The sequence below is a fragment of the Microcaecilia unicolor genome, chromosome 6 (assembly GCF_901765095.1).
Source record: "Microcaecilia unicolor chromosome 6, aMicUni1.1, whole genome shotgun sequence".
Taxonomy (NCBI): domain Eukaryota; kingdom Metazoa; phylum Chordata; class Amphibia; order Gymnophiona; family Siphonopidae; genus Microcaecilia; species Microcaecilia unicolor.
In genome coordinates, this window is record NC_044036.1 from 254164304 (window position 1) to 254183867 (window position 19564).

Below are 19564 nucleotides of genomic sequence, written 5' to 3' on the forward strand. Positions count from 1 at the left end.
TTTGCATTTCTTCGCATTGAATTTTAATTGCCAAACGTTAGACCGTTCTTCTAGCTTCTTCAGATCTTTTTTCATGTTTTCCACTCCCTCCGGGGTGTCCACTCTGTTGCAAATCTTGGTGTCATCCACAAAAAGGCAAACTTTACCTCGTAACCCTTCGGCAATGTCACTCACAAATATATTGAACAGAATCGGCCCCAGTACCGATCCCTGAGGCACTCCACTACTCACCTTTCCCTCCTCCGAGAAAACTCCATTCACCACCACCCTCTGGCGTCTGCCCGTCAACCAGTTCCTAATCCAGTTCACCACTTCGGGTCCTATCTTCAGCCCATCTAGTTTATTCAAGAGCCTCCTGTGGGGAACCGTGTCGAAAGCTTTGCTGAAATCTAAATAGATTATGTCCATAGCACGTCCTTGATTTAATTCTCCCGTCACCCAGTCAAAGAATTCAATGAGATTCGTTTGGCACGATTTCCCTTTGGTGAAACCATGTTGTCTCGGATCTTGCAACTTATTTACTTCCAGGAAATTCGCTATCCTTTCCTTCAGCATCGCTTCCATTACTTTACCAATAACCGGTGAGGCTTACCGGCCTGTAGTTTCCAGCCTCTTCCCTATCACCACTTTTGTGAAGAGGGACCACCTCCGCCGTTCTCCAGTCCCTCGGAACCTCTCCCGTCTCCAAGGATTTATTAAACAAATCTTTAAGAGGACCCGCCAGAACCTCTCTGAGCTCCCTCAATATCCTGGGGTGGATCCCGTCCGGTCCCATGGCTTTGTCCACCTTTAGCTTTCCAAGTTGTTGATAAACACTCTCTTCCGTGAACGGTGCTCTATCCACTCCATTCTCAGGTGTACTTTTGCCAGTCCCTAGCGGTCCTTCTCCAGGATTTTCTTCTGTGAAAACAGAGCAAAAGTATCTATTTAGCAAATTGGCTTTTTCTTCATCATTTTCTACATAGCGTTTTGTTGTATCTTTTAGTCTCACAATTCCGTTTTTAGTCTTTCTCCTTTCACTAATATACCTGAAGAAGTTTTTGTCTCCCCTTCTTACATTTCTAGCCATTTGTTCTTCCGCTTGCGTCTTCGCCAGACGTACCTATCTCTTGGCTTCTTTCAGTTTCATCTGGTATTCCTCCCCGTGTTCCTGTTCTTGAGATTTTCTATATTTCTGGAACGCCAACTCTTTAGCCTTTATTTACTCAGCCACTTGCTTGGAGAACCATATCGCTTTCCTTTTTCTTTTGCTTTTAGTAACTCTCCTTACATAAAGGTCTGTGGCCCTATTTATTACTTCTTTCAGCCTGGACCACTGTCCTTCCACTTCTTGTACGTCCTCCCAGCCCATCAGCTCCTTCCTCAGGTATTCCCCATTTTACTAAAGTCAGCACGCTTGAAATCCAGGACTTTGAGTTTAGAGTGTCCGCCCTGCACTTCAGCCGTCATATCAAACCAAACCGTTTGATGGTCACTGCTTTCCAGGTGTGCACCCACTCTGACATTTGACACACTATTCCCATTTGTGGGCACCAGATCCAACGTTGCTCCCTCCCTCGTCGGTTCCGTCACCATTTGTCTGAGCAGAGCACTTTGGACAGCATCCACAATCTGTCTACTTCTTTCAGATTTGGCAGATGGAACCTTCCAATCTACATCTGGCAGATTAAAATCTCCCAACAACAGCACCTCTCTTTTCTTCGCCAACTTATGAATATCAGCGATCAGATCTTTATCTAGTTCCTCCAATTGTGTCGGGGGTCTGTAGACAACGCCCACGTGGACAGAGGTTCCATCCTCTCTTTTTAAGGTGATCCATATCGCTTCTTCCTTTCCCCAGTTTCCTGTCATTTCAGTCGCTGCGATATCATTTCTCACATACAGAGCTACTCCTCCACCTTTACGCCCCTCTCTGTCCTTCCTAAAAAGATTATAGCCTGGTATGTTTACATCCCATTCATGGAAACCATTGAGCCATGTCTCTGTGACTGCAACTATGTCCAAGTCTGCCTCCAACATCAGGGCTTGAAGGTCATGAATTTTATTGCTTAGACTATGAGCATTTGTGGTCATCACTTTCCATCTACATTTTCTAGTATGTGTTTTGGTTTTAGTGATTTGGGGGTGTCTTTTCTCTTTGGGTACCTTCTTATCTTTTTGTTCCACCTTCCTTGGTTTTTGTTCCGCCTCAGTTTTATTTTCAGGAACATCGCAATGCTGTAATGGAGCAAAAGAATTTTGTAGTGGCAATACTTGTGCTGGTGGATGCTTTTGTGTCACATGACGAAGTCTGCCTGAGCCTACTGTGAACCATCTGTTCTTATGTGGTTTTATTCTTTGAGGCAGTGGTGAGAAGTTATGATTCTGCACAGTTGTTAGGGGGTGCAGTGGACTTCAGGCAGGTGGACCCAGGCCCACCCCCCCCTACCTGTTACAATTGTGCTGCTTAATGCTTAGTCGTCCAACCCCCCCAAACCCACTGTACCCACATGTAGGTGCCCCCCTTCACCCCTTAGGGCTATAGTAATGGTGTAGACTTGTGGACGGTGGGTTTTGAGGGGGATTTGGGGGGCTCAACACCCAAGGGAAGGGTGCTATGCACTTGGGAGCTCTTTTACCTTTTTTTTTGTTTTTGTAAAAGTGCCCCTAGGGTGCCCGGTTGGTGTCCTGGCATGTGAGGGGGACCAGTGCACTACGAATCCTGGCCCCTCCCACGAACAAATGCTTTGGATTTATTCGTTTTTGAGCTGGGCGCTTTCATTTTCCATTATCACTGAAAAACAAAAACACCCAGCTCACAAATTGTCGAATAAAACATGGACGTCTATTTTTTTCGAAAATACGGTTCGGTCCGCCCCTTCACGGACCCGTTCTCGGAGATAAACGCCCATGGAGATAGATGTTTTCATTCAATTATGCCCCTCATTGTAAATTGCTTTGATGTTACTGTTGAAAGGCAGTATAACAAATATTACAAAATAAATAAATAAATATAATTTTCAGGTTCTTGTCTGCATGAATAATCCATTCTTTTCTGACACTTATATGTACTCCCTGCAATTTACCTCCCAGTAAATGTTTTACTTTTCTTTGTCATTGCATGTCTGGCATATTTCTACATTCAGTCCATCCACCATATCGCAGAATGCACTCAAGCGTGCTCCAAATATATACATTTGCAGATGAACTGAATCTTTTTGCACAGGATTCAGATATTCAGAGCAACAGAAGATCAGTGCTTCTGCATTCGGAAGACAAAACCATCAACCCGCATTTCTGTAAGTACAATAAGTAACCAAACGGTTGCCAAATGAAGACCACCTATGAAAAACCTTTAACTGATTACCACAATCAGACACATATCTGCTAACAGGAGCAAACTATTGTTAAAGTAGACGATAATGATATTTTCATGTTCCTTTCACTCTTAAGTCTCTCTGAAACAAAGGGCCCAACTAAGGAGTATTTTAGGAGATACAAATTTCTTTGCAACAGTATTGCCGGCTTTTAATAATCCCCAAGTTCTCATTTTCAACAGTGATGTGTTTATAGTCCACTGGCAATAAAGTGACATCTGGTTCAGATTTGTTCCTCTGGCGACTGAATGATTTTCCATGCAAACACCATTGCATTTTTATTATTTTGAAAACTCTCTTAAAGTGATTTTTTTTTTTTTAGCAAAGACAATTCACAAACTGAATTGTAGGATAAAGTAGATTCAATGTTAAATGCAAATATATACAACACAAGGTAAGTAGATTAAGCTTTATTTACAAATCTTTCTATCAATCCCTTTTATACTGTATACTATATATAATAGTTTATTTTTATTTTCCATCTTCAAACCTTTTTCTCTAATAGTAAACCCTAAAGGCAGGAGGGATCATCTCCTCTAAGTAACAATGGAGCTATATTGAGTAGCTGCAGGGATCATTTTTCTCCCTTCCTTCATTCCCAGCCGTGACCTTTCCACTAAAGTTCAACAGTCCACAACCCAAAGGTCTAGCATCAATTCTCTCACTTCCTTCATCCCCAGCCATGAATGTACCACCCAAGTTATGGTCAGTTTTGGGCCTATAGGCTATAGGGACATTAGGTCAATTTAGGCTTTGCCTGAACTGTATTTTTAGGAGCATTATTGATCCAGACTGGTGTACCAAAGAAGCATTGCAATGTGGAGCTGGACTGTTTACTGTAGGTGAGATCATGGAACAGAAGAACCATGGTGCTAGGTCAGTAAGGTCACAATGATCTTGGACAATTATGCCTGCCCATGAAGGTGGCCAGAGGGTAGGTCTGTAGAGGATCCTCTTTGATGGGCCTATCAAAGAATGGGTTGTATATGCTTAAGCTGACTAGGCCTCTGTAGTATAAGAGTGGAAGAGTAGCCTAGTGGTTAAAGCACTGGTCTTGATATCCAGAGATGGCTGGTTCAAATCCCAGTGCTGCTCTTTGTGATCTTGGGCAAGTTGCTTAACCCTCCATTGCCTCAGGTACAAACTTTTTGTGAGCCCTCCAGAGACAGGGAAATACCCAGCATACCTGAATGTAACTCATCTTGAGCTACTACTGAGAAGGTGTGAGCAAAATCTAAACAAAAGGACACATTTCCATGATATAATCTTCATTAAGCTGGACCAATCATGAATTGCCAAGCTCTATTACTTCCATATTACAGGACATACCATTATGGCTATAGAGACAAATCCTATAGAACATGGGATTTCCTTGATATAAGCCAGAGTGAGTAAGAGAAAGTGAACGAGGGTGAGTGAGTTGGAGTATGTGAAAAATGGTGGACTCCAGCCCAGCAGAAGGACTGGAAAGATGTGCCATGGAGAAAAATGCCTTTCCAAAGGGGAGAGCAAAGATCTTTCTCTGGGCAAAGGTGAGAAATGTCTATTCAAATTGAGCTAATATCAGAAATGTTGCTACAATGAAATTCTTGTTGTTGTTGTTGTTTTTTTAATCAGACTCATTTTGGAGCAGTACTGGCCTGACAGCAACTAGCAAAGTCTAAGTCCATTGACCAAACTGGAGGGGGGGAGGGGTAAGCTACAGTAAATATGTGGTATTGACTCTGGAAACATTAAAAATAACATCTTACTGAAACACAGAGACTGTAAGTTTCTACATATTTATTTAATCAGACCTTAATTAAAATTGCTAATTAATCTGTATACCTATTACTTTGAGCTAAATAAAAGCCATACTTTAATTCCCAAGCAAAGTTTTATTCACTGAGCACCTCTTGCTTATATAAGGCATAGCACTAAGAGGGTATACAGGTAATGCCTAAGAAGGTATAAATAGATCTTCTAACAGTCCACAACCCAAAAGTCTGGCCACAGTTAACTGTGTTTTTCATAATTAGTATAACATAAATTTTGCAGAAGAGATCATTAAATGATAAGAAGTCAATTTTCAAAACCATTGCTATGGTTAAAAAGCATTTTTCCTAGTGAAATGTAACCTTTGAAAATTGCCCACTCTCAATGAGTGTAAAAAATCACTAGTGTTGTTCTAGAATGCAACAGAAAGGTTACCAGCAGAGAAAGTAGACACACATCTCTGCTGGTAGATTTTCCAGATGGTAAATAAACCAGAGTATAATCAATAAAGGAGATAAATAAGTGAGAGGATTGACCCAATACAGTTCTAGGTGACTGATTGAAATATCTAATAGATGATAGGGAAGTTCTCACAGAGTTGTAAACTCACCCAAACGAGGCAGCACCAAAGTGAATTACGCCTCTAAGGGTGGACAAATTTCTCAATCATAGAGCTTCTCTTAAAATTTTTTTGAGCAAAAACACTCGTGCTCTAATGAATACTAAAATGTATATATATTCTTCTCTCACAAATCTCAGAATCGAGTGAGTCAATCCTGTCACTTTCTCCAAAAAGCCTCATGCACATCAAAAATAACAAATGTGCTATAATCCTCTAATTCTAATCTTCTAAAAATATACTGTCTCTGTAACGATCATGCACTAAATTTGTGCTATCTTCATAAACATTAATAATCAATAAATAGGCACTTAGCATTAAATGGTCAAGAATATCCTCGATGGGTTCAGTCCTTGTCAGCGTATTGTGTCCATGTCTGGTTATATTCCAATTCAACTGTATATCATGATCAGGCAAGAGCAGGTAAATTGTATCACTCGCCGAAACGTGTGATACTCCAAAGATATCTTTAACCCACTGCAACGCTGGTTCCGTTAAGACCTTGTTTTAACTGTCCAACTGCTTAACTGACTTCTTTAAACAAATCCTTTAAGGTAAAATCATAACGAGTCCGACTCTGCAGGGTTTCGAATAACTTCTTCAGGAACTCTGAATATGATAATTTTATAATGTCTTCATAGGAATAAAGAAGTGCCTCTCCTCGGTTTACAACTCTGAGAACTTCCCTATCATCTATTAGATATTTCAATCAGTCACCTAGAACTGTATTGGGTATCTCCTTTATTGATTATACTCTGGTTTATTTACCATCTGTTTAACATTTTTTCCAGAGATAGATTTGGGAACATTTTTTTGACTAGTTGGTAGATTTTCCAGGGCACTAATTAAATCAAAATCATCCAGAATAGTTTTGCTTTGATTGTTGATGCAAATCGTATGGTAAAAGGAACCCCCTGGAATTTGCTCCAGTGCAGGCAATGTGATTATTGTTTCCTAAAAAGGTTATCTAGGTTGCTAAAAGGGCATACAAAACCTCTTGCTTAAAACTAAGCATTTTTAAAAAAAGTTCTATGTAAATGCATGGTCACATATAAGGAAAATAGGTATAACTTTTCGGACCCTATTCATTTAGAAAAATGTTTTAAGGATAAAGTGAAGATATAGGCATCCTTTTACTAAGGCGTGTGCTATTGATTAGCGTGTGCTAAATAATAAGATGTCTGTCTAAACATTATGGTGTGAATTTTGATCTTTACTATCTTTAATTGGAGTTCCTTCCCTGTTTCAATTTTTTTAGCCTATACACCACTCTGTACTGCTTTACCAGAAAACAGTAGCGGAATTCAAGCATGCGTGGGATAAACATAAAGGAATCCTGTTCAGAAGGCATGGATCCTCAGAAGCTTAGCCAAGATTGGGAGGCAGGGCTAGTGCTGGGCAAGACTTCTATGGTCTGTGCCCTGAAAATGGCAGATACAAATCAAGGTAAGGTATACTCAAGAAGTAGCACATATGAGTTGTATGGGCAGACTAGATGGACCGTGCAGGTCTTTTTCTGCCGTCATCTACTATGTTACTATAAGGCTTATTTTCGAAAGTGATCGCCGGCCATTTCCCGACATAAATCAGGAGATGGCCGGCGATCTCTCAAAAGCGGCAAAATCGGTATAATCGAAAGCGGCTATTTTGACAGCATCGCCGCTTTCCTGTCACCTCATCGGCGAAAGTTCAAGGGGGCATGTCGGTGGCATAGCGAAGGCAGGACATGGGCGGGCATGGGCGTGGCTACCAGATGGCTGGCTTTCGCGGATAATGGAAAAAAAAGCGGCATTAAGCAGTATTCTGCCTGATTTACTTGGTCCTTTTATTTTCACGACCAAGCCTCAAAAAGGTGCTCCAACTGACCAGATGACCACCATAGGGAATGGGGGATGACCTCCCTGTACTCCCCCAGTGGTCACCAACCCCCTCCCACCCTAAAAAAAATAAAAATAAAAACCTTTTTTTACCAGCCTGTATGCCAGCCTCAAATGTTATACCCAGCTCCCTGACAGCAGTATGCAAGTCCCTGGAGCAGTTTTTAATGGGTGCAGTGCACTTCAGGCAGGCAGACCCATGTCCATCCCCCCGCTACCTGTTACACTTGTGGTGGTAAATGTTAAGCCCTCCAACCCCCCAAAAAACCCACTGTACCCACATGTAGATGCCCCCCTTCACCCATAAGGGCTATGGTAATGGTGTAGAGTTGTGGGGAGTGGATTTGGGGGGCTCAGCACCCAAGGTAAGGGAGCTATGCACCTGGGAGCTTTTTTTGTATTTTAAAAAATTTTTTAGAAGTGCCCCCTAGGGTTCCCGGTTGGTGTCCTGGCATGTGAGGGGGACCAGTGCACTACAAATGCTGGCTCCTCCCATGATCAAATGTCTTGGATTTTGCCGGGTTTGAAATGGCCGACATTTTTTTCCATTATCGCTGAAAAACAAAACCGGCGATCTGAAACCCGGCGAACTCTGGCATTTGGCCGGGCTAAACCGTATTATCGGAAAAAAAGATGGCCGGCCATCTTTTTCGATAATACGGTTCAGGCCAGCTGTTGTGCCGCCACCAAAATGTTACTATGTTTCCAGCTAGAGCGATCTAGCAAATCAAAATAAACTGTAAACTATGGGGTCCTTTTACAAAGGTATGCTAACGTGTTTAGTGTGTGCTAAAAATAAGCATGCGCTAAATGCTAGAGATGCCCATATATTCCAATGGGCGTCTCTAGTATTTAATGCATGCTAATCAGTGCACGCTAAAAATGCTACTGCGCCTTTATAAAAGATCTCCTATATTCCTATAGGCATCTTATCATTTAGCGCATGCTAATCATTAGGTCACACTAATCCCCCTATTTACTAAGCCATGCTAGCAGTTGCCATGCACTAATGCCGACACAGCCCACTCACTTTGAATGGGCTGTGTCAGCATTGCCTCACGGCTTAGTAAACAGTGGGGTAAATCTGTTAGCGCGCCTTAGCAAAAGGACCACATAGTTTTCATAGTTGAATGTTTTATTTGTTTCTGCAGGTGAGGTTAGTATAGAAGGTTTAAATGTTTTGCCTATGTATCACACTCTTTTTGCTTGTTTAGATATGTGGAGGGGCATTTTCGATATGACGTCTTAATCTGATTTAGGACATTTTGTTGAAAACGTCCAAAAATCAAGTGATGCACATAGCGATTTTGAACCAGAAAAATTTTGAAAATGGCCATTTCCTAGACATTTTGTGCTCATTGCGTTTTTCTTTTGTGACCATTTTCGGAAAAAGGAAATGTCCAAGTGAAAAAGGCACCAAAACAAGCCATTGGGACATCTGGGGGGCCAGTATTCTTAGTAGACTGGCCACACATTCACCCCAGCAGAGAAGTGGGCACTCCAGGAGGTGCTGCAGTGGTCTTAGAGCAGAGACAGCTTCGTTTATGCTGCATTTCATATTTTTCTACAAAGGTGTTTCTCAAGACCATATTTTCTCATCAAATTTTACCAACGATCATTTGACCTCCAATGATTACATTCACTATATGAAGACTCCTGAAGCAGGCTCACTGCCGAAACACAGTGCTGTCTTGAGTCTTCACCAATAAACACTTTACCATTACTAGAAGTCTCCTTGTTTGTTCCTGGTCAGCCTGGTATATTTCCCGGTCAGCCTGGTATATTTCCCACTTCCTTTGTTTCTCAGTGCACCTTAGTAAACAGGGCCCTATATTTTGCAACTCAATGTTGATTTTGACCACTAGAGGGTAAGCACAGTTTCCTCATTAATAGAGGAAAATGCATGATTTAAGAATAACCATGGCTTTCAGTGTTTATTCTTCAGTAATGCTAAGCATACAGAGTAGGTCCAAAGCAATAATGAGCGATAAGAAACTACAAGAAGATGACCCAAACTCCCAGAGGTTCCAGTTTTGAAGTTTGGTTGAATGCAGAATGGCTCATAGCTCAGTGCATAAGTACATAAGTACATATGTAATGCCATACTGGGAAAAGACCAAGGGTCCATCGAGCCCAGCATCCTGTCCACGGCAGCGGCCAATCCAGGCCAAGGGCACCTGGCAAGCTTCCCAAACGTACAAACATTCTATACATGTTATTCCTGGAATTGTGGATTTTTCCCAAGTCCATTTAGTAGCGGTTTATGGACGTGTCCTTTAGGAAACTGTCCAACCCCTTTTTAAACTCTGCTAAGCTAACTGCCTTCACCACTTTCTCCGGCAACGAATTCCAGAGTTTAATTATACGTTGGGTGAAGAAATATTTTCTCCGATTTGTTTTAAATTTACTACACTGTAGTTTCATCGCATGCCCCCTAGTCCTAGTATTTTTGGAAAGCATGAACAGACGCTTCACATCCACCTGTTCCACTCCACTCATTATTTTATATACCTCTATAATGTCTCCCCTCAGCCGTCTCTTCTCCAAGCTGAAAAGCCCTAGCCTCCTTAATCTTTCTTCATAGGGAAGTCGTCCCATCCCCGCTATCATTTTAGTCGCCCTTCTCTGCACCTTTTCCAATTCTACTATATCTTTCTTGAGATGCAGTGACCAGAATTGAACACAATACTCAAGGTGTGGTCGCACCATGGAGCGATACAACGGCATTATAACATCCTCACACCTGTTTTCCATACCTTTCCTAATAATACCCAACATTCTATTCGCTTTCCTAGCCGCAGCAGCACACTGAGCAGAAGGTTTCAGTGTATTATCAACGACGACACCCAGATCTCTTTCTTGGTCCGTAACTCCTAACGTGGAACCTTGCATGACATAGCTATAATTCGGGTTCTTTTTCCCCACATGCATCACCTTGCACTTGCTCATATTAAACATCATCTGCCATTTAGCCGCCCAGTCTCTTTGAGCAGGGACTGTCTTTCTTCTATGTTTGTACAGCGCTGCGTATGCCTTGTAGCGCTATAGAAATGCTAAATAGTAGTAGTAGTAGTCTCCCAGTCTCGTAAGGTCCTCTTGTAATTTTTCACAATCCTGTCGCGATTTAACAACTTTGAATAACTTTGTGTCATCAGCAAATTTAATTACCTCGCTAGTTACTCCCATCTCTAAATCATTTATAAATATATTAAAAGGCAGCAGTCCTAGCATAGACCCCTGAGGAACCCCACTAACTACCCTTCTCCATTGTGAATACTGCCCATTTAACCCCACTCTCTGTTTCCTATCCTTCAACCAGTTTTTAATCCACAATAGGACATTTCCTCCTATCCCATGACCCTCCAATTTCCTCTGTAGCCTTTCATGAGGTACCTTTTCAAACGCCTTTTGGAAATCCAGATACACAATATCAACCGGTTCCCCTTTGTTCACATGTTTGTTTACTCCTTCAAAGAATTGAAGTAAATTGGTCAGGCAAGATTTCCCCACACAAAAGCCGTGCTGACTCGGTCTCAATAATCCATGTCCTCGGATGTGCTCTGTAATTTTGTTTTTAATAATAGCCTCTACCATTTTCCCCGGCACCGACGTCAGACTCACTGGTCTATAATTTCCCAGATCTCCCCTGGAACCTTTTTTGAAAATTGGCGTTACCACTCTTGATTTTAAGGATAAATTGCATATCACTAACAGTAGCTCCGCAAGCTCATTTTTCAGTTCTATCAGTACTCTAAGATGAATACCATCCGGTCCAGGAGATTTGCTACACTTCAGTTTGCTGAACTGCCCCATTACGTCCTCCAGGTTTACCGTGAAGTCAGTAAGTTTCTCCGACTCGTCCGCTTGAAGTACCATTTCCGACACCGGTATCCCACCCAAATCTTCCTCGGTGAAGACCGAAGCAAAGAATTCATTCAGTCTCTCTGCTACGTCTTTGTCTTCCTTGATTGCCCCTTTTACCCCTCGGTCATCCAGCGGCCCAACCGATTCTTTTGCCGGCTTCCTGCTTTTAATATACCAAAAAAAGTGAGGAATCAAGAGCACATGTAAGAATGCTGAAAATATTCTGAAGAAAGGGCATGTATACAGGTTTTTTTTTTCATTCTGATGTGATTTGAGGGCAAGGTTACATTATTTCTTTTTTATTTTAATTTTAATTTTGATTTAATTTTACTCTATTTGTGTGCTAAGTGCAAGCTATTTGCAAACAACAAGCTCTGAAAATAAAACAAATACATTGAAAATAAATAATGAAATATGTTGCCTTTTTCAAATGAAATGAAGCAAGTCTGTTTCATTACAGTTTCTTTCAAAATGAATGCCTTCTTGCGCTGAAAGCCTTGAATGAATCTTATTAATCTAGTTTACTCTTCCCTGTAACTTGAGCCTGACACCAAAGTTTGGACTAATGAGGTTTTCATGGCCCTCTTACAGCTTGGTAAATGTGCACAAGCTTCTTTAAAATTGGTTTACAGTGCCTGGATCAGTTTGAAAGTTTTTTCCGAATATCCAAAGGAAATTTTTGAAATGCATTTTGGATGCTCCCCAGGTCCATTGGAAAATGTTGACCAATTTCCCTTGTGGATCTAAAGGTGTCCAAAATGTCTATCAAACTCATACCAAGTTGAAATCCACTTGGTTTGGGTTGGTCTTTGAATTATGTATGTACCACTTGAGTCATGCAAATGTGATTTTTTTTGCTTATTATTGTATAATTATTAATAAACATTGGCAAATTGAAAAAAATCCAAATTTCCGTCAACTTGTGTTCCTGGCAATTGTATGGTGCCTTCCTGTTCAGTATACTAAGGGCCCTGTTACTAAAATGTGGTGAGTTTTTGCATGAACTGTGCTTTAATAGCCAAAATTAACACACAGTAAGTACAAAGGCTGTGCAGTAAATATTGGGGGGTGTCCAGCATCTCCTCTGCAGTTACCACACAGAAAAGTTCTTTATTGCATAGGATAAACACACAGGAATCCTGTTCAGAAGGAATTGATCCAAAGAAGCTTAGAAGAAACTAGTTAGCAACACTTGGGAAGGAAAGCCAGTGCTAGGCGGACTTCTACGGTATGTACCCTGATCATGGTTGGATAGATATGGATGGCCTGGACTGGAACTTTTCAAGTGCTTCGATAACAACTTCGGAAGTTTTAGAACAAGAACACTGCCAGGCAGACCTCTATGATCTATGCCATGAAAATAGAATGGACAAATCAAGATCAGGTATATATATCTTGTATGAAATCATACCTTTATGTAATGAGTTTATCTACTCGGGCAGACTGGATGGACTGCACAGGTCTTTATCTGCTGTGATATGTAAGTTAATTTGCAAATTCTATATATTGCGCCTTCATTTCTGTGCAGAAATTGAAGCGTATTTTATAACAATATGCATAACTTAATTGGCTAGCTAGCTAATCAGCACTGTTAATTGGATGTTAGCAAGCAATTGCCAGCACTAATTGGCATTAATTAAGATTTACGCACATAACTCGCTAACAGGCTTATTTTCAAAAGAGAAGGACGCCCATCTTTCGACACAAATCGGGAGATGGGTGTCCTTCTCCCAGGGTCGCCCAAATCGACATAATCGAAAGCCGATTTTGGGCGTCCCCAATTGCTTTCTGCCGCGCAGATGACCAAAGTTCATGGAGGTGTGTCGGAGGTGTAGCGAAGGCGGGTCTTGGGCGTGCCTAACACATGGGCATCCTTGACCCATAATTAAAAAAAAGAGCGTCCCTAACGAGCACTTGGACTACTTTACTTGGTCCTTTATTTCTTACGACCAAGCCATGTAAAGGTGCCCGAACTGACCAGATGTCCACCGAAGGGAATCGGGGATGACCTCCCCTTACTCCCCCCAGTGGTCACTAACCCCCTCCCACCCTCAAAAACTTGTTTTAAATATTTTTTTGCCAGCCTCAAATATCATACCCAGCTCCATGACAGCAGTATGCAGGTCCCTGGAGCAGTTTTAGTGGGTGCAGTGCACTTCAGGCAGGCGGACCCAGGTCCATCCCCCCCTTACCTGTTACACTTGTGATGGTAAATGTGAGCCCTTCAAAACCCACCACAAACCCACTGTACCCACATCTAGGTGCCCCCTTTCACCTGTAAGGGCTATGGTAGTGGTGTACAGTGGTGGGTAGTGGGTTTGGGGGGCTCACAAGGTAAGGGAGCTATATACCTGGGAGTAATTTATGAAGTCCACTGCAGTGCCCCCTAGGGTGTCCGGTTGGTGTCCTGGCATGTCAGGGGGACCAGTGCATTACGAATGCTGGCTCCTCCCGCAACCAAAGGGCTTGGATTTGGTCATTTCTGAGATGGGCGTCCTCAGTATCCATTATCGCCGAAAATCAGAAACGACCAAGTCTAAGGATGACCATCTCTAGGGACGACCTAAATCAGTGGCGTACCAAGGGGGGGGCGGTGGGGGCGGTCCGCCCCGGGTGCCAGTGGGTGGGGGGTGGTCCGCTCCCGCCGCTTCCCGTGGCCGTTCCCGCGGCGCCGCACATTAAAAAAAACCGGCGAAGCAGCGTTGCAGGCAGCGCCCCTCGTGCCCTGCTTGTAAAAAAAATAATCAAATCTCCTTCCTTCTCCTCCTCGTCTTGATGTCTTGACGTCGATTCGGGCCTTCCAATCAATTGATTGGAAGGCCCGAGTCGACGTCAAGACGTCAAGACGAGGAGAAGGAAGGAGATTTGATTTTTTTTTTTACAAGCAGGGCACGAGGGGCGCTGCCTGCGACGCTGCTTCGCCAGTTTTAACGGGACTGAGGTGGGGAAGGAGAGGGGCGAAAGGGACGGGTGGGGGTGTTCAGAGGGGAGAAGGGGACTGGGGTGGGGGTCTCAGAGGGGAAAAGGGGAGGGGAGAAGGGGACTGGGGTGGGGGTCTCAGACGGGGGGAGGGGAGAAGGGGACGGGTGGGGGTGTTCAGAGGGGAGAAGGGGACTGGGGGGGGGATCTCAGACAGGGGAGGGGGAGGAGAGAAGGGGACTGGGGTGGGAATCTCAGAGGGGAGAAGGGGACTGGGGTGGGGGTGTTCAGAGGGGAAAAGGGGAGGGGAGAAGGGGACTGGGGTGGGGATCTCAGAGGGGAGAAGGGAAGGGGAGGGGAGAAGGGGATTGGGGTGGGGGTGTTCAGAGGAGAGAAGGGGACTGGGGTGGGGGTCTCAGACAGGGGAGGGGAGAAGGGGACTGTGGTGGGGGTCTCAGACAGGAGAAGGGGAGGGGAGAAGGGGACTGGGGTGGGGGTGTTCAGAGGGGAGAAGGGGGCTGGAACTGGGGGCTGAAAAAAGGGGCAGAGAGAGAGAGGGGACAGATCCTAGATGGAAGGGGGAGCGAGAGGGAGGGCAAACCCTGGATGGATGGGAGAGGGAAGGCAAATGGTGGATTGAAGGGGCAGAGAGAAAGGGCAGGCAGTGGATGGAAGGGACGGCAGAGAGGGCAGACACTGGATGGCAGAGAGAGAGAGTGAAGACAGATGCTGGATGGAAGGAAGACGGTGAAAAGAAGATGAGGAAAGCAGAAACCAGAGACAACAAACTGTAAATAAAATATATTTTTTTATTTTTTTTGCTTTAGGATAAAGTATTGTAGATGTGTTAAATGTTTATAATAGAACATGTACAGTAAATAAGGTAATCTTTTTATTGGACTAATTTTAATACATTTTGACTAACTTTCGGAGAACAAAACCCCCTTCCTCAGGTCAGGATAGGATACTGTAACAGCACTATACTGTACTGACCCGAGGACGGAGGTTTTGGCCTCTGAAAGCTAAATGTATTAGTCCAATAAAATGGTATTATTTTACTTTCTATATTTGTTTTATTTCTATTTGTTAATTTGTAAAGTGGTGATTGGTACTTGTTAGTTTTTTTCAAATTTACATCTGCTGTCTTTATATTTTGCACAGTACTAGGGGACAGTTTCTGTTTCTGTGGTGTTGCATTGTATGCAGAGTCTGGCATTGGGGGTTCAGTTTAATTTTTGTCTAAATAGAAAGTTTATGATTACTTATTCTATAGTGGATTAGGGTGTATCTGTGTTTGTGAAAAAGACATGGCTTTCAGTTGGCATTGACTGTGCAGGATCTACGATCTGTACTATTCTGTCTGGTTTCGTTTTACAATAGGTGAATTGATGTTCTAGTGCTCACTGTAGTGTTTAAGATGCTTTCCTTTTCCTTGTGTGACTCGTAGAAATGACTGCTTATGGCATGGTAGAATTGCTCTATAGGTCCTGAGTGTTTTGTATTCTCGGCATGCCTAGTACTGGATTTGGGGGGGGGGGGGTGTTAAAAAATGACCGGCCCTGGGTGTCAACTACCCTAGGTACGCCACTGACCTAAATGTCAAGATTTGGGCGTCCCCGACCGTATTATCGAAACGAAAGATGGACGCCCATCTTGTTTTGATACTACAGGTTTCCCTGCCCCTTCACCGGGACGTCCTGCGAGGACGTCCTCAGGAAAACTTGGGTGCCCCTTTCAATTATGCCCCTCCACGTGTATTCAAGGTCACTGAGAGACTGAGCTGGGCCCGGGGCAGGGCCACTGCCACTGGGCCCAAGGCAGGGCTGCCACACCCCCAGAATTGTCACCACTGCTGCCCCCCCAGGATTGCCACCGCTGTCACCCCCAGGATCGTCGCCGCACGCCGCTGCCGCCATCTCACTGCAACTCCAAATACCTTGACTGGCAGGGATCCTGAGGCGCTGTCAGCAGAAGAAGACTTCCTTCAGTGCTGCTCTTTACTCTGCCACATTGCCTACCCTGCCACTGCGGCTGCTTTTTCTCTCATGTTGCACATGCACGGTTTCAAAACCAAGCATGCATGGCCTGAGGGGAAAAGCAGCTGCTTGGCAGGCAATGCGGCAGAGTGAAGAGCAGTGCTGGAGGAAGACCTCTTCTGCTGTCAGGGCCTGGGGAGGACCCCCGCCAGCCAAACCAGAGGCCCTAGCCCGAAGCCCTGCTGTGTCTGCTCCTCCCCAGCCTCCAAGGGGGGGCCCAGCACTGGAGTTTTTTTTCTCTTCCTCCTGTTGGGACTTGATCATTCAGGTCCCGTCAGGAGCAGTAGAGAGAGAGAGAGAGAGACCATGGTGCTGGGCCTCTCTTGGAGGCTGGGCCTGGGGAATTTTGTCCCTCCTGCACCCCCTCTTGGAGGCCCTGAGCGTATTCTGTAACATGGTGCACCTAAATTCTAAGTTGCATAGTTGAAAGGGGGCGTGACTATGGGTGGGATGTGTGCATTTCTAAAATCTATGCACATTATTTCTATGCACATTATTATAGAGTACACCCACTCAGTGCCTTTTTTAGGCATCTGACTTTACGCCAACTAAAACATGGCATAAATGGATGCGACCAAATTTGGTCATGTGGAGAGGCAATTGGCGTAATTCTGTATACTGCACAGAAATTTAAGCTGAGTCTATAAAATTTACAGAACACACCTAGGTGTATTTTTGTACCATGCTGATTTTTCAGGTGCCATATATAGAATCTAGCCCCTAGTGCTTCCTCTGGAAGAGACATTAAGTGCACTTGAACTAACTGCACAAGTGACAGCATGTGCTAATTATTGTTCACTAACTGCCACATACATTCCATGTCCAATCTGCCTATACCCTATCCAGTTCATAACCTATCCTGGGCTAAACAGTTAAGGGGTGATTCTATAAAACAGGTGCCAACATTTACATGCAAATCATGTATGTAAATGTGTACCATAATGGCTTATATGTACATGCCAATATTCTGTCTGGTCATTTACATGTATTCTTGGCATCTACATGTTGGCACCATGCTTAGAGCATTACCTCCTAACTGTGAATTGCTTTAGCATATGTAGAAAGTTACAGCCACAATTCTGAGAATATTTACAAAATTGTGATCTTAGCAGTCATTGCAGCCTTGCAGCTGTAGTTTAAGAAGTTCTATGTGTCCTTGAGAACAGTGGCATCTTCTGTAGGTTGTGATAATTTTTAAAGGAACAATTAAATCAATGCTATAATGCATGAAATTTCAAGATTAAGCTGGTCCTTTCTTCACAAGTCCACAACTGTGTGGTAGGTGTGTAATGATTGGAAGATCCTCAGTTCATGAGGAAAACTTCAGTTCACCAATGTGTCTTTTACAAGAGAGCTCTAAGCAGCCCTTAACTTTAAAATGAAGCTCTTTCAATTTTGTATGAGAACTTGTTTCACACATGCCATATACTCCTAAATTATGAACTAGGAGGAGATATTGTTAGGGAGGCATGATAAGCATCTGTGAAACATCAGGCTGAAAAGGGAGGAGTCATCACAAATGACAAGTTGAACAGCAAAGAACCTCCCTTGGGCTGCTGGTCTTGTGGCCATCACCTTGTAATGACCCCTGCCACATATTTCATGTATTTCTGTTCAGAAACCCCACAGTGCTGTAGGTCTCAATAAGAACTATTCAGTGTCTGATGAGGACCTAAAAAAACATTCTGTAGTAATGCCGTCACAGTCTTTCCTTTACTCCCCTACTGTGGTGCTCCCAGCTTCAACCTAAATGGGCACATCTAAAGTAAGTTCACAGACCCCTGGTAGTATATCATTCCTGCTCGTGGGATCTTTAGTTTTAGTGTGACCTTTTTGCCTCATGTTTCCTTTCAGAGAACAACATAAGCAATTTCTCCAAAGAAAGATGTTTAAAGACCTCTAAGATATTTTGTTTCCTAGTGTTACGGAGATGCTTACCATCTGCAGTGTCTGTGATTATGAACACAGTTTATTTTTAATCACATCCATTAATCTATAAGGTTGTTGTCCAATGGTTAGAGCTCCAGGATGATAACCAAGGTATCCTGGTTCAAATCCTACAGCTGTTCCTTGTAATCTTGAGCAAGTCACTTAACCCTCCATTGCCTTGGTCACAAAATCAGACTGTAAGCCCTCTGGGGACGAGATACTACTGTACCTGAATTTAACTCACGCAGAGCTACAACTGGTGGGACTTAAATACAAATAAAAAAATATATATATGTCCATTTATTCTGATCTCTCTGACTGCAGCAATTGCTATCATAATAGTAAATTATTGCTGTTAACTATCTACTTGTTCATACAATGTTTTCCTTATTACCCAAATCCCACTGCTGTAGAAATTCATATCTAACCAGCTATGCCTCTGTCATCTATTACATATTCTGTTAATCTAGCCCTTCTCAGTTCATTCACATTCCCCCAGTTAAATCACCTACATAGCTATATAAATCTACTGAGAAAAATGAAGCACAATAAAATAATGTTAATTCATCATAGGGAGGGTCAAGTTATAACAGGGTGGCTAGACAGGAAGGGCAGATAGTGCACATGTAGAACATATTTCATAAAGACAATACCAATGATATTCAAAACTATTTAACCAGCCAGGATTAAATAGCATTTAAGCACCTAACTGCAGATATTCGGCAGGAGATAACTGATTATCTCCACTGAATATCCCATTTAGCGGCTAGCCACTAACTGGCTATATCACATGGTGTGGAGGGGCATTTTTAAAAGGTTGTCCAAGTATCAATTAGGATGTCCTCGTGAAGTCATCCAAAATCAGGTAGGTAAAATCGAAAAATAGTATAGACATCCTAGACATTCCATTTTTGCAGTGCGAAACGCCCAAATCAGGGATGTCCAAAGTATAGTAAAAAAGGACGCCCATCTTCCAGAACCGCCAAAGGACGTCCCCAATACAAATGTTAGCAAATACATTCACTGTACTTGCCAACATCTGTCATATGAACGTCCTTTGGTGGTTCTGCGAGAAAGACGTCCTTATTACTATACTTTGGACTTCTCTGATGTACCTGGTTGTTCTGCAAGTACAGTGCATGTAGTTGCGGACATCCAGGTATGGGAAATATAAGGAACATTCATAAGTGTAAAGTACAGTAACAAGGA